Source organism: Paramormyrops kingsleyae, chromosome 18, assembly GCF_048594095.1.
Source record: "Paramormyrops kingsleyae isolate MSU_618 chromosome 18, PKINGS_0.4, whole genome shotgun sequence".
Lineage (NCBI taxonomy): Eukaryota > Metazoa > Chordata > Actinopteri > Osteoglossiformes > Mormyridae > Paramormyrops > Paramormyrops kingsleyae.
The window spans coordinates 16,226,952-16,240,628 of NC_132814.1; the positions used below are offsets into that span (position 1 = coordinate 16,226,952).

The 13,677-nt window shown below is 44.1% G+C and overlaps 1 protein-coding gene across 4 annotated transcripts in view; it reads right to left on the minus strand.

The window, feature by feature from the left end:
* LOC111846268 (glutamate receptor ionotropic, kainate 4-like) overlaps positions 1-13,677 on the minus strand; it is a 217,078-nt gene that overhangs the window by 170,857 nt on the left and 32,544 nt on the right. The gene's annotated exons all lie outside the window — the stretch shown is intronic.

The following is a 13,677-nucleotide window of genomic DNA, read 5'->3' on the forward strand; positions in this document are numbered from 1 at the left end:
TGGGCTTTATTGCTACATCATCCATCCACCCCTAATTCATATACACAGGTATACTGTGGCATGAAATAATGCCCCCCCCCCCAGGACCACAGTGCAACATACAGCAGCTGGGACAGGGGGATGGTTTTCACAGGACTTAAAGTGTAAAGGCACAGGAGAGTACCAAAAAGGGGGGGCTGGACACAAGGGTTTATATTAGGGATGGGCCAATCCACATTTTTTTCAGTCTGGGTCCATTCATATCATTCACTCAATGCAGCCTTTCAGTACATTGCTGTCTCACCATCAAAAGAGATGAGGATTTTTCATACGCAACAGAATCAGAAATGAAACTGTATTAATGTTTAATCTGCATCTAACACGCTGGTATTGAGGCCGGATGGGTGAAGGATGAGCACTGACATCGTGTTTTTGACACAACTACCTGGTCAAACTCGCATTAACATGCGTGGGAAGGCCTGCGATCTCGGGCCCTGCGGCAGACCACACCCCCTACGGCTAGGAACGGCGGAGCCGTGACCCCCGGGGTCCCGGTGTGCTGATCATTCCCGGCGGCGTGCCGGACTTCAAGGGAAGCAGAAGACACTCGGGGACCCAGACGTCAGAAGCGATCCCAAAGAAATGTGGCATCGTGAGTGTGGCCTACGATCCGCCAGCGTACACAGACCTCCCAGGAGGACGACCTCACTGATGACCATGACCACAGTTTACGTCTCGCTTTTATGCCCAGGGGGGGATCGGGTAGCTAATTGACCTTGGACCACCTGAGGTTTTTTTTCTCCCTACTCGGGAGTTTTTGGTTCCTCCCCTCTGTTCTCTTCTGACACTCTTTCTGTCCCTCTTCCCTCTTTTCCTGTCTCATGCACCATTTTGCATAAACGGTGTAGTAATGGATTGCCACATACTCTAGTCAAATGCCTTGGAACGCTAGATAAAAATGCATTGAACTGGTAACACCCCGACCGCCTGAAAATGCCGCATTGTGCCTAAGGGCCTCAAATATGTTCATGGGGCGCAAGATACCCAAAATGCGAGGTGTGAGTGCGGATGGCGGATAGAGGTAACAGGCAGGCAGCGCTAAGCTTGCAGTGTCGCTCTTACGCCCAACTGCTGCATTATCACCACGGGTCAGCAGCATCTGCAGAGGTCACGCTGCAAAACCGCCATGAGAACAACCTGTTGAAAATGACACCGGCCTGAACTGCTCCCCATGTTGTGCCAAACTCTTAAAATGCAGTTTGCATTTTTCAGATATGATCAGAGCCGTGTTTTCCTAACAAAGTCGAGCCGGGAATAAAGTGAATGGGTCACGTTTTGGGTGGTGGCTCAGAAATCTGGATACTTTAATCACCAGTGAACAATTCTGCAGGCTCACATATATCATTTCCTCTGTTGTTCTCAAAGATGGGGGAAAAAAATAAATGAAAAGGTGGATTAGTACCTGTCACTTTGATGACTAATTAAGAACACATTCCTGAGAACTTACGACCCCCCGCCCGAGCCGGGAATAAAAATGCTAACATTTTTCAAAACTCCAGACACAGAATAGTTTAAATGAAAGGGAGTCTCATTATTGCATGATTTTTTTACATTCCGTTCCTATTAAAGAAAGTTTTAGTCATAATACATTCTGGTGTTGAGAGGTTGGATCGCTCGTAAGGGGCTGTAATGTGCCACCTTTCTGTCTCACTACCGTCTTTTCCACCGTCAGAGTCAGTCTGTGCTCCGCCGGTGTTCTGTCGAGTTGGGCTACTTTGTCGAGTTAGGCTGCCGTAGTGCTAATCGATAGCCCTAACCCTAACTCTTACCCTAACCACCCAAAAACCCCTAAAACCCTTACCTTAACCCTAACCCTAACCCCTAAAACCTAACCCTAATTTCAAGACGGTGGAACTGCACATGAGCCGAAAGGCTCGATAGCGCGTTTCGAAAGGTAGCTCAACTCGTCAGAACACCGGCTACCAGTCAGTATCGCAGGAGAAAAAATACTTCCTCAGCACGAACGTTCCCGGTTAAAACGCGAGCGACAGCATTGACAAGCCGTATATATTTTTCCATCATGTTGCGGTGATCAGAGCCGAGTGTAAACTCTACCGATTGCTCCCCCGGGTTATAAGAATACGCCCCGTATAAATCCCGGCGTCATTTCACAAAAAAATCTAACAATCGCCCCCCTTGCTTGTCCTACAAGATTGACGGTCCCGTTCTCATAAATCACATTTCGCTTTTACGGTTTCATTTTTCTTCTCGTATATTACAGTGACCCAGCAAATCAGATTACATACCATTTTCTTATTACTGCCGTCCACCGTGGCATGCTTGCTGCAGGCGCTCTGTACACATACACTTGTTGCAGGTCCCGCTTTAAAATGTTAAAGATTCCCACAATGTTAACCGTAAGTAATTTGTGAGAATAGTTTTATCTGTTTACTTAGATCCAGCTTCCTCGAGAAAATTGATTTTTTTTTACAAATTATCATCATCAAAAAATGGTATAATAATTTATATCAAAAATTAATAGCCAATGCCAAAAAAGTAGGCCTAATAAAATTAATCAATTACAACAATACAATCATACAAGTTATTCAATGAAAAAGTCTTAATTGTACTGTTTGAACTGAATGGCACTCATAGACTTCCAACTGTCAAACGTTTTTGCAAAATTAACATTTTGATTAGAAAACTATTATTTTGAAATGGGTTGAAGTGTTCCAAGTGGGACACAATCATTCTTTCATCAAAAAACGAGGCTTTTTAATAGATCACTGTGGTGTGATCTGAAAGTTCTGTGGTTTGTCTGGGGTGACTTCCCTGGAACTCATTAATCCAAGATAGCGTCATAAATAATCCTGCAAACATAATTACACCATCTCACAATAGACTGCTGAGGACTTCAAATGAGCAGAGTATCAAAACACTCCAGAAAGACGAGACCGAAGCTGTTACATAAAGAAGACACAGGACCTGAGCTGTAGGCTGCATAAACATAAGCTTTAATACCTGCCAGTTCTTCCTGTACAACATATTAGTCACATGACTGATGGTAGCCTATCATTAAACAAAAACTTGCCATGACAGGAGCTACCCTAGAACAAGGAGGAGAAGGAATGGAGAAAGTGCCTTAGGTCACGGGAGGGAAGCAGACAGGGTCTGTTGACAGTGAGTAGACAAAGAGTCACCAAGGAGAATGTGACATTTTCAGCTGCGGCTGTTTATCCACCGTACTCCTTTCCTTCAAAGCCACTTGCTGTGCTATCCAGAATTAGCTTGTGGGACTTCTACTTACACAAAAATGTTTGAAGGGCAGAAGGAAAAATGATTGGTTCAGAGATATAACCAATCAGGTTGCAGAGGAGGTGGGTGCAAGCAACTACAGGAGATGGGACCAAACACATCTGATTGGTTGGTTCCACCTCCTCTGCAATCTGTCATGTTTCCTTCTGCCCTCAGAACATTTTTGTGTAAGCAAAACTCCCACGAGCCCAGAATTACTGATACCCTTGGCACAAAATATCTCAAACTTGATCTTGAACTCAAATTATGAGAAATCTTACCTTTTAAAGACAATATTCCAAAAAACAATCAAAATACGTATCACAATTATCCGCACCCCTAAAAAGTTCTGATGAACGAAATCTAATCAGCGTATATTCACATTCATATTTTACCTTTTACAAGCACACGACTTTTTTTAGGACCTGTTAAGTGGTGATGCATGTTCTACTGGGTTTAAATATGAGGGCAAATCCATACAAGCTAAATCCATTAGTCATCCATTAAGTTGATTAAGACCAGAGAATACACAAATGAAATTGTGACATTAAGTTGTTGACCTACATAAATCAGCCAAAAAAATGACCACATGCTACAAAAGCCCAGTTACAGTTACAGCTGTAGCTGTGCTAAATCTACCTGGAAAAAGATCCAAGCCATTTTTGCCTCCATGCAGAGTGAAAAGACCAAAGACTTTTCCAGGGGTTACAGTCGGACAACTGCAGCAGTTGATTGTCTTCTGAGGATACCAAGGATCCAAAACTACAATTAGCCATAACCTCCATGCCAAAGAAATATCTGGCAGGCTTCCCAGAAGGCAGCCTCTGCTGACTTCCAAACAGAAAAGAGAAACATCTGGGGTTTGCTAAACATTACTGGAATTTTGATTGGAAGTAGGTTTTGTGGTCAGATGAAACAAAACTAGAGATGGATTTGATGTAAAACAAGTGAAGGTCATGAGCAGAGGAGCATAATCCCCCCACCGTGAGGCGTGTCTGTGGATCTGCGGATCTTTTCTTCCCTTCTTCCAGAGGCACTGGGAATTTTGTTAGGACATATTATATCATAGACTCCATCAGATATGGATATCAAATCTGAACCAAGGTGGTGTTTGGATGTTCCAACAGGGCAAAGATCCACATTGTACCTTCGAATCCACACAAAAATGGCTCCCCAACCACATAGTCAATCTTTTAGAGTGTCCGTCCCCACCTCCTGACATAAGCCCCTTTGATAACTTGTAGGCCGAGCTGAAGCAGAAAGTCTACTAGAGATTTCGAAAGACTCTGAAGGATATGGAGAGATTTTATATGAAGAGATGGTCTCACATGCCTTTGAGTGTATTCTCCCATGTCACCTCGCAGTATAAAAGAACTCAATGCTGTTGTCATGGCAAATGGAGGAAGAACAAAGTATTAATTTCAAGGGTGTCAATATTAACATAAGCGTATTAGGAAAAAAATAATAATTTTTTTGGGAAATTCTTTTCTTTAAATAAATTTACCTAAGTGAAAGTCAGATTTCTCTCATTATTAGACTGCAATATCAAGCCAATGAGCAATAAAGATGTTTTCTTGTTCATTTGGGTGTAAGTAATTCAGGAGGGCACTGTACAGTCCTACAAAGGCAAAACCCAGCAACCACACTCAAACTGAGAAAAGGGGCATCACAGTTTTCTGTCCGTCCACCCGAAGTTATGTGTAGTTGGTAGGTAAACGCTCTCTTCAAAATCGAGCATAGTTGAGCTAACATATTTGGTCACAAGGTGAAACAGAGCCCAGATACCCAATGTCGGTCATAACTCAGCTTTGATAAAATATGCACTTGCGGTGTTTCGCCTTTGTGCGGCAGTGTACAGGTCAAGCCACCCAATAAGCACGTTCGGATGCGTACAAAAGGGAATCAGCAAGGACACACAGTGATATGTAAGCAGTGCAATGTGTCACCCGCGCTAGGCACTGAAATGTCAGCCCGCGACGCATCCGGCTGCAACGTCGTTACTGCATTATTAAGATGCCGAGGTTCGTCTCAGGAGACCTCCTACCATCAGCATGCATACCACCACAGATGCCTGAGCTCGCTTTATAGCGAGTCTGTGCTGGCCTGGAGGCCACGCGTGGGGGTCCGCTCCCCACGCCCCCCCCCACCCTCGCCGACACGGCCAGGATGACGCAAGCCTGACCAATCAGCGACGGAGGTTTTGGCTCACCGCCCGGACTTAGTAAATACCACCGCGCCAAGCCTTGGTGCAGCATGAGACAGCCACTGCTCTGATGGCAAGATGTACAGATGAGACAGCAGGCATGACGACTCATATAATTGATAGGGCAGTTACCCCATTTTTAGAAATAATTTCCTCCCCATAAACGTTATTATGCAGTAGGAGCCGCCAACATGCAGGGAGAAGCAGATAAAGACGTACACAGAAGACACTGTTGGCAGGTGCCTCTGGAGATTGGGGGCCCCATGACAGTAAATGAAATTGGGGCCTCGACCCAGATCGAGTGTTGTAGGGCCCCTGTCACGTTCATGAGGAGGCCACGCCTGCCCAACATCAGGAGGCTTTAAAAGACCTTGCCCCACACCCAAATAGCTACCATGTAAGCAGGGAATGGGTAGAACAGATGGGAACAAAATGGTCAGAAGGGCGCTGAACCATCACCAAATGTGAAGCATGATGCATGATGGGAAACTGGCCAAAAGGTGCAAAGTCACACAGAAGGTTGTTTTATATAGCCAATTTTTTTGCTTTCTGCCTTACAAAACGCTGTAGGGGAGTGGGGTTGGGGAAGGAGGGGGGGGGGCATTTCCAATTTCCTGACCTTCCATCTTTCTTTCCCTCTTCCAAGCATGGAACAGAACATGCTTTTCGCATCTTCTTTCGACATCTCTTTCTATAAAGGCTATCATAGCCCTTCGACAAACAGTACAGTAACCCCCCCCCCCCCCACAAGGCACGAGGTCGTGACCCCTTTAAGTCAGCTTTGTCAGAACATCAAAGCCGCCTCATTGTGTGAAAACAAAGAATCCAATCCCCCCCCCCCACTCAACCACAAGATGCTGCATGAGGCTTCTGGCAAGAGGGAGGGGGGGGCTGAGGCATTCACAGACTCTGTGACATCAGAGGTCCAGTTGTCTGTTATAAGAAGTAGGCGATAGGAGGTAGGGGGGGGATGGGGGGGGCGGCAGCTAGCCACAGGTAATGGATGTGTTTCAGCGGCGGCCTGACAGGCGAATTGCGCATGGTTAGCGAAAAAGGCCCCTGATGAATTCCCTGGAAGTAACAGAGCCATATCTGTCGAGGGGGCTCAAAACGCATCATCATTGCTCTTTCATTACGACGCCTAATGAATAAAGAACAGGTCCATTAAATTATGCAAAAGTTGGGAGGTTGGGGGTGGAAAACTGGGAGGCAATACTTGTCTTTTGGTTTGTTTTTTTTTCAGCTGTGTGGCCATCTCAATAAAAGGGGAGGAAATTGATGCAGCGTTCTGACAGTCTATATGACTGATTTATGTATCACATAAACATACCATATATTCAGCAACAAAAGGTCACTTGAATCCAACCTGAGGATAAAGTGGTACCTTATCCATATATGGATACCTTATCCATATATGGATACCTTATCCATATATGGATACCTTATCCATATCTGGATAAGGTACCATGATAGTAATTGATGAACTTCCTGTATACCATCCAGAGCACACTGTCGTTCGGTTTATAAGCCTCACGTTTAAAATAATCAATACAGTCAGGCATCAGAGACTTTACGGCAGCTCTAATCCTACTTATAAATTCCAGATAAATTTTCAGTCAGTTCCAAACCACTTTGCAGGACCGGCGTTTCTAAAAAATATTACCAGAATGCTGGGCCATGCTTGTGCCCTGCAGTCTGTCTAATTAAATGTATTTGAACACTTTGTTTCTGCTAAGGGCCAAACCATTTATTGACATTAATTACAATAGGCCAGTAATCCTCTCTGATTATTAACATCTGGCTACCGTACCGTGAACATGAAAATTGACTGGAGCCTAGATGTGTCAGACTCCTTGCCGGAACGCGCTGTCGCTCGAATGGGACCGATGTCCTCAAGCGGAGCCGCCTTCACATTTAATTGATCAAAACAGCCAAATGAAAAATCACTGAATCCGTTCGAACACACTTTGACACAATACAACGGCATTTAAACCAGAAATGCTCAAAGGCAGACTTTCTTTTCAAAAAACATCATATTAAGAAACATCAACTGTCAAGATGTATTTTAAGCCTTCTTTGTTTTGTTACAAAGGAACAGACTTTGCAGAAAAGTTTGCAATTTGAAGAAAACAAAAGCGATGCCAAACATATTTAGTGAAATCTCTGTATTGGGAGAGGTCTGGACCAACAGCTGACATTACTGATGCCGACGGAAAGCAAAATGGTTTCGCTAAAGTCTTCTTGTCAAAATAGGGAAGCCCCCACCCTGGGCCCCCAGATTTTCTGTTTATTCACTATTAATGGGTTTTTTTTTGTCATACCAATTTCAGAGCAGTGAAGATAAGGCCAAATTTAGCTTGTGGGAGTTTTGCTTGCACAAAAATGTTCTGAGGGCAGAAGGAAAAATGTTCAGAGAGATAACCAATCAGATTGTAGAGGAGGTGGGTCCAAGCAACTAGAGGAGGTGGGACCGTGACATCTAATTGGTTGATCCTGCCTTCGCTAGTTGCCTGCACCCCAATATCATTATTATTATTATTATTATTATTATTATTATTATTATTGAGAGGTCGTGTAAGACACAGCGGGTCCTGCCAATGATCAAGGTTGTCGGCTCGAATCCCATCTGCACCAGAATAGTCTCTGTCGCGCCCCTGAGAAAGGCCCTTAACCCCCTAGAATGAAGCAAGGACACAGTCTGAATGGCTCGACTTGCACCCAAACCCCAAACTTCACTCTTGGCTGAACATATGCGTGTACGTCTCAAAGTAAAGTAAAAGAATTACAATGTACCTGTACGAGTACTTCGGCAAATGGCAAATACAGCATCGTGTCATTATTACCCTGGCGGCCTCACAGACAGCTGTGTCTGGGTTCTTACTCACAAATTATACTCACTACATCAACGGATCACCTGTCAGCCTAAAATCCTAAACTTCGGTTGAGTATGAAACAGAATCTTCCTGTAATGATATAGCATGGTTACTTATAGTCGGACAATAATCTATAATCATTCATCCATCCATCTTGCTACCAGGTACCTTGGACAGGACTGCAGGGATATTCATAATTATTCACAGTAAAATCACGCCAGTTTCCCTTTTTTGTACCAGTTGTGAATATCATCCTTAGTTACATGCAGTTATAAGTATGATAATATGAAACTTGAGTAAGAAATGCAAATAAAAGCACTATACATTCAATAAGTCTGATTCAATCAGGCGAGATATGAACGTTTACATTCATATAACAAATTATTCCACTGCCTATGAAAACTGACTCCTCACATCATTTCATTCAGTGCTAAACAAACCCAGCCCCCTGAGGGTATTGTTGTAATCTCATAAAGTAGTCACCTTTCTCGCAAACCGCACTCCCCCCCCCCCCAACCCCGAACAAAGTAATATGTTAGTTTAATGCAGGTTGCCTCTGCTGATGGAAATTTTTAGGCAACGTGACCGTTCCATTGGCATCCTGATGGGGGCGCTGTGCTTTCTAGTGGAAGATGGCAAGAGCAGGACTGGATTGGCCATCTGGAATACCCCACCCCCACCACCACGTCCCCAAAGACCCCAAAGTCCAAGACCAATTTTATTTTATTTTTTATCCCAGTCTAGTCCTGGCCAAGAGAAATGGGGCCTTGATCTGATCGCACAGGAGAGAACAGAAGCAGAAGCAGGTCTGTTCCTGAAATCCATTAGTCTGGGATGTGGAGAAAAACCCATCAGATCGCTCATTGCTACTTGTGTTGAAATAAGTGAACTGAAATATCAAGCGGATTTATTCTGTGCAGCGGGAGAATAAAAAATCTTTTCTCCGAATGGCATTTTCCACACAAAAAAACCCAGAAATGTAGCTAAACAAAGAACCGCAAACGTCTTCATGACCCAAGCACAGAGTACGGTGTCTGTAGCTCACCTTCACCATAGAGGCTGGGGACCTGGAGCAAAGAGCCGGTGCTGTGAGGGACGGTCGCCCCTCCCTTACCTACATGACTTCAATTACAAGGTATATCTGCTCTTTTTTGTGCAGGAAAACCTAGCCTGCAATTTTATACCTTATCCGTCTATATAGCTGAACTGGATGTTCACTCGAGAAGCTTATTACCTCAACCTCTCATTTATAAGTGTGAAATAGTAACAAATGTGCTATTTCACATATATCATAATTATCAGCATCATCATTGTAGTTATTAGGTGGTTGGTTTAATTTGGTCATTTTGTCCATTTACAGAGTTAAAAATTCTGCTGCATTGACTTGAATAGCAACCTACAGGTCACAGTTCAACATGTGTGACCTCCAGTCTACCTTAAGAGCGACAAATGCTCCTTTTGTTGACAAACTAGGTTCATCACTCAGGCCCGCATTGGTGGCACAGGAGCTGGGGACTGTGATTTAAAGGTCACCCACTGAAGGCTGCAGGAGGCTCAAACGTACCATTTAAGACATTAAAAAACAAGAAATCTGCCATTTGCACAAGCAAATCTGAATGCTGTTTTTGCATATTTCATTATGTGCTCCTTTGAGGTACATATGCACATATATACAGTACAGTTGACAGTGAAGCTTAGTGTCTGAGCACAGGGTCAGGCCATTTATTTATTTTTTAGGGAGGGAGGGGGGTTATGAGCTACGGTCAACAACCCACTGGATATGTGGCTGTTTTGCCTATTATGGGATTTGAACCGACAGCCTTCCGATGGCAGGCATAGAGGCCGAACCCACTGAGGCACATATCACCCCCCCCCCCAATAAGAAACACTCTAAAAAAAACACAGAAATGTGCACCACAAAAGATGAACACCGAAACATACGTGAGGAGTATTCGGGGAACAGCATTTGGTGAGCTACCAACTGCTGTAATTAATGCAAATTACCAAGAGCTGTCTCATCATACACTCCGATCTATGAACTCACACTAAGCGATTAACGGAAAGGACTTGTCCAAATTCTGGAATCCATGTTCAGAAAAATTCCATCCGCCGAATGAGAAACAGACAAACAAAGCAGATTTCTTTGCACATGTCCAAGCCTGACCTCCCAGCTCTGTAAGCGAATATCGCATTTAATACGGCACCACTTCCTACTGAGTTTACGCTCACTAACAAACTGAGCGGCATAATACCACAGAACTGAGTCTGACCTTACGGACGCTCTGCCTGACTGACTCGCTGCCCTCTGGCCACCCCGAACTATAAAAGCAAATTACACCTTTCGTCAACTTTCAGAATCCCGACATGGACGGCAGATGGACACATGCACGTCGGGCATCGCGGCGGCGCAGGTGGCGGCAGCTGGGCAAGGTAATTACGGGCAGATCTCAATTTCCAAACACCTCTTCCGTCTCCGGTGCCCACCAAGTGTCCTTAATCTGTTGCTCCAGTCCAGAGACGTGATCGGTTTCATTTACAAAGCGTGGCAGTCAATGGACTGTGGAGGACAAAGCCATTAAGGCGGGTGGGGTGGGGGGGGGGGGGATCCTGCTGCTCAACAGTCCCAGAGCTACGTGGCAAAATGACACTGCCGACCGCCCTTATCACTCAAGACACCACCGCTGCCCCACGGTGGAGGGGAGGACCTAAAGTGACCTAATTTTACTTTTGAAAGAAAGGGTACCGTCTGAAGGGTTCGAGACAAGTGGAGTCAAAAGAGGGCTGAAGGCTGGCCTGCCCGGAGTCATCCTTACCGCCATTTCACATCTCGTGACTCTGCCCTCAGCAACAGATGGAAAGGCGAGGGAGTTCAAGCGGAGTTTAACAGCAAGAAGCAAAACAAATTACGGGGAAGGCGCCACACAAAGAAAACAAGGCAAATCCAAAAGCATATACACATAAATTACACTATCCGGCCCGATGACAGGTGGCACGCTGTAGCTGTCTAGCGTATAACGCTACTGCTAGCTCAAAAAGCGAACAGGGCTGTAATACGATAAAGCAATTTTAATCTGATTGCATGCTTCCTCTTGGCAGACAGTGTAATAAACTGCTTTTTTTACCGTTAATTCACTTCAGGTACTTGCAGGTTAGCAGTGTTTCTGAGTCTAGGTGAGGTACACAGTATTGCGCTGACTCTGTTAGGGGTGCGACTTCTATTACAAAGGTCTGAGAGCATCACCGACAGTCTGGATCCCCAGTACTGCATTATTATTTACATACAGTCTTTACTCTTTATTAAGTGTGGAAAGAAAATTTGACATCGGTAGGCTTGGGAAGGGAGGCATATTGGGTTTGTAATGTCTTAGGCCTTAAGCAAGAATAGACTGCTTTGAATATTGTGTGTCCTCACCTCATGAGAGCTGTCTGTGGTTAGTTATGCAGACGCTGAAGAGAGATCAGATCTTGGAGAGACGAACAGCGGAGAAGGGGGGGGGGGGGGACTGCCTGCAGGAAGGGACTCGAAGCTGCCCCAACTGGTGCACAAAGAGTTATAGTTATAAAGTAGTCGCAGTAGGCCATGTGCAATATGTTATACGATAGTGCAAATGTATAAGTAGTTGTCACATTAATCATATGTTAACCATGTATTTACAGTGATTCAAAGACAATACATCAATCATTAATCAAAGGTCAACCAAATATTTACAGCGATTCAATGTGAATATCATCAATATCTATATTCCTATCTCAAGTTGGAGCCTAGCAGTCGAGACATGATCTGGTAAACTGAGCAAAATGGGTGGATTTTACCTTGCTGCCAAGGTGAACCAATAGAGCGGGAGAATTGTGTTTGTTATATGTCTGTGCTTGGTTTGTTAGTGTTTTGTGACCATTCAGGACTTAGAAGTCCTTATTTGGAACTGAGAATTATGGTTTATCAACTGGTTGCTCTCGGTGCTGGGGGCACTGGGTACCTGGTGCCAGAGTGTGACTGGAGCACTTTGCTGGATTGCTCGAATAAAACGGGTAACTTTGCTCACCAACTGAGAGGTCCGGAGTTTTATTCTAAGTGGCTCAACTAGAGTTATAAGAGAGGTTGGTTTATAATTTTCCTACCACACCAGCTTTTATCCAAAGTGACATTTTTGAAAAAATAGGGTGAGGTAGCCCTTGAAGCAATGGGGCCATAGGTTAAGGGTCTTGCTCAAGGGCGTGACAGTAAGACTAATCTGGCAGCCTTGGGATTTGAACCAACAACCTTCCCATCGTAAGCCCAGCCGAAACTGCTGACCCGTACAGCACCGTGGCAAACATAATGTTGACGTCTGAATGGAAATCTGTGGTAAGCCTTCTGTCTCATGCCGCAGCACAGCGATTTACTCGAGCACTCCTCCCACCTCAGCATCCCACAGTGCTTAAGAGCAATTTAGGAGAAACACTACCTGATCTTTTAGAAGGAAATTTAGACTTATATACCGAAAAAGAGTATTTAATGCAGTGTAGGTCAGCAAAACACAGAGCGGATGATCAAGACAGGGATGATTCTATGATATTTTTTAAGGTAAGAGGGAGCATATTTCATACAGAGAGGCCAACCTTATCATTATACATTAATATGCTTTGATTGGGTGTGACAGGGTAGGGGGCCAATCTGCTGTCACCTGGGACCTGTGCCCCATCTGCTATATTAGAAAGGATCCTGCGGAAACACCGCTCTCATAACATAATGCCGCCCTTTTCCTTTATTCCCACTCCACAGACATAACCAACCCAATATCCATCATTCCAGCATAACATAGGAATTACAGCACAATCGCTAACTCAATACATCACCACAGGACAACGCTAATTCTAGCATCGCTAAACCTGTGCAGACGCCACACCAGGATCAGGAACATATTACAGTATATGGCTATACTGATGACTGGAACAAGAACTGTACCATAATGAGGAATGTGGAATACCATTATATTCAAATTAATTACGTGGAATAACAACATAATCTATGACATATGAGTGTTATCACACCTTCTAATATCTGTGTCAAAATAATCAGACCCTTTATGTAAATAATATAATTAGAGGCTACGGGAAAGAGTGCCCCGAAATTAATTTGTTTATTTAAAAAAAAAAAAAAATCAAGCATATTCTTGGATCGATCAGTTTAAATCAACAATCCTCCTAAAAAAGAGATTTCACGTTAGAAAAAAAATCAGCTGTTATGGTAAATCACGACGGGGAACGACTTCGCAGAAAAAAAGGGAAACATTCCCCTACGCTGCTGCCATCAGCTTCTACAAATAACCTTTAGCCGAGTGTTTAGTT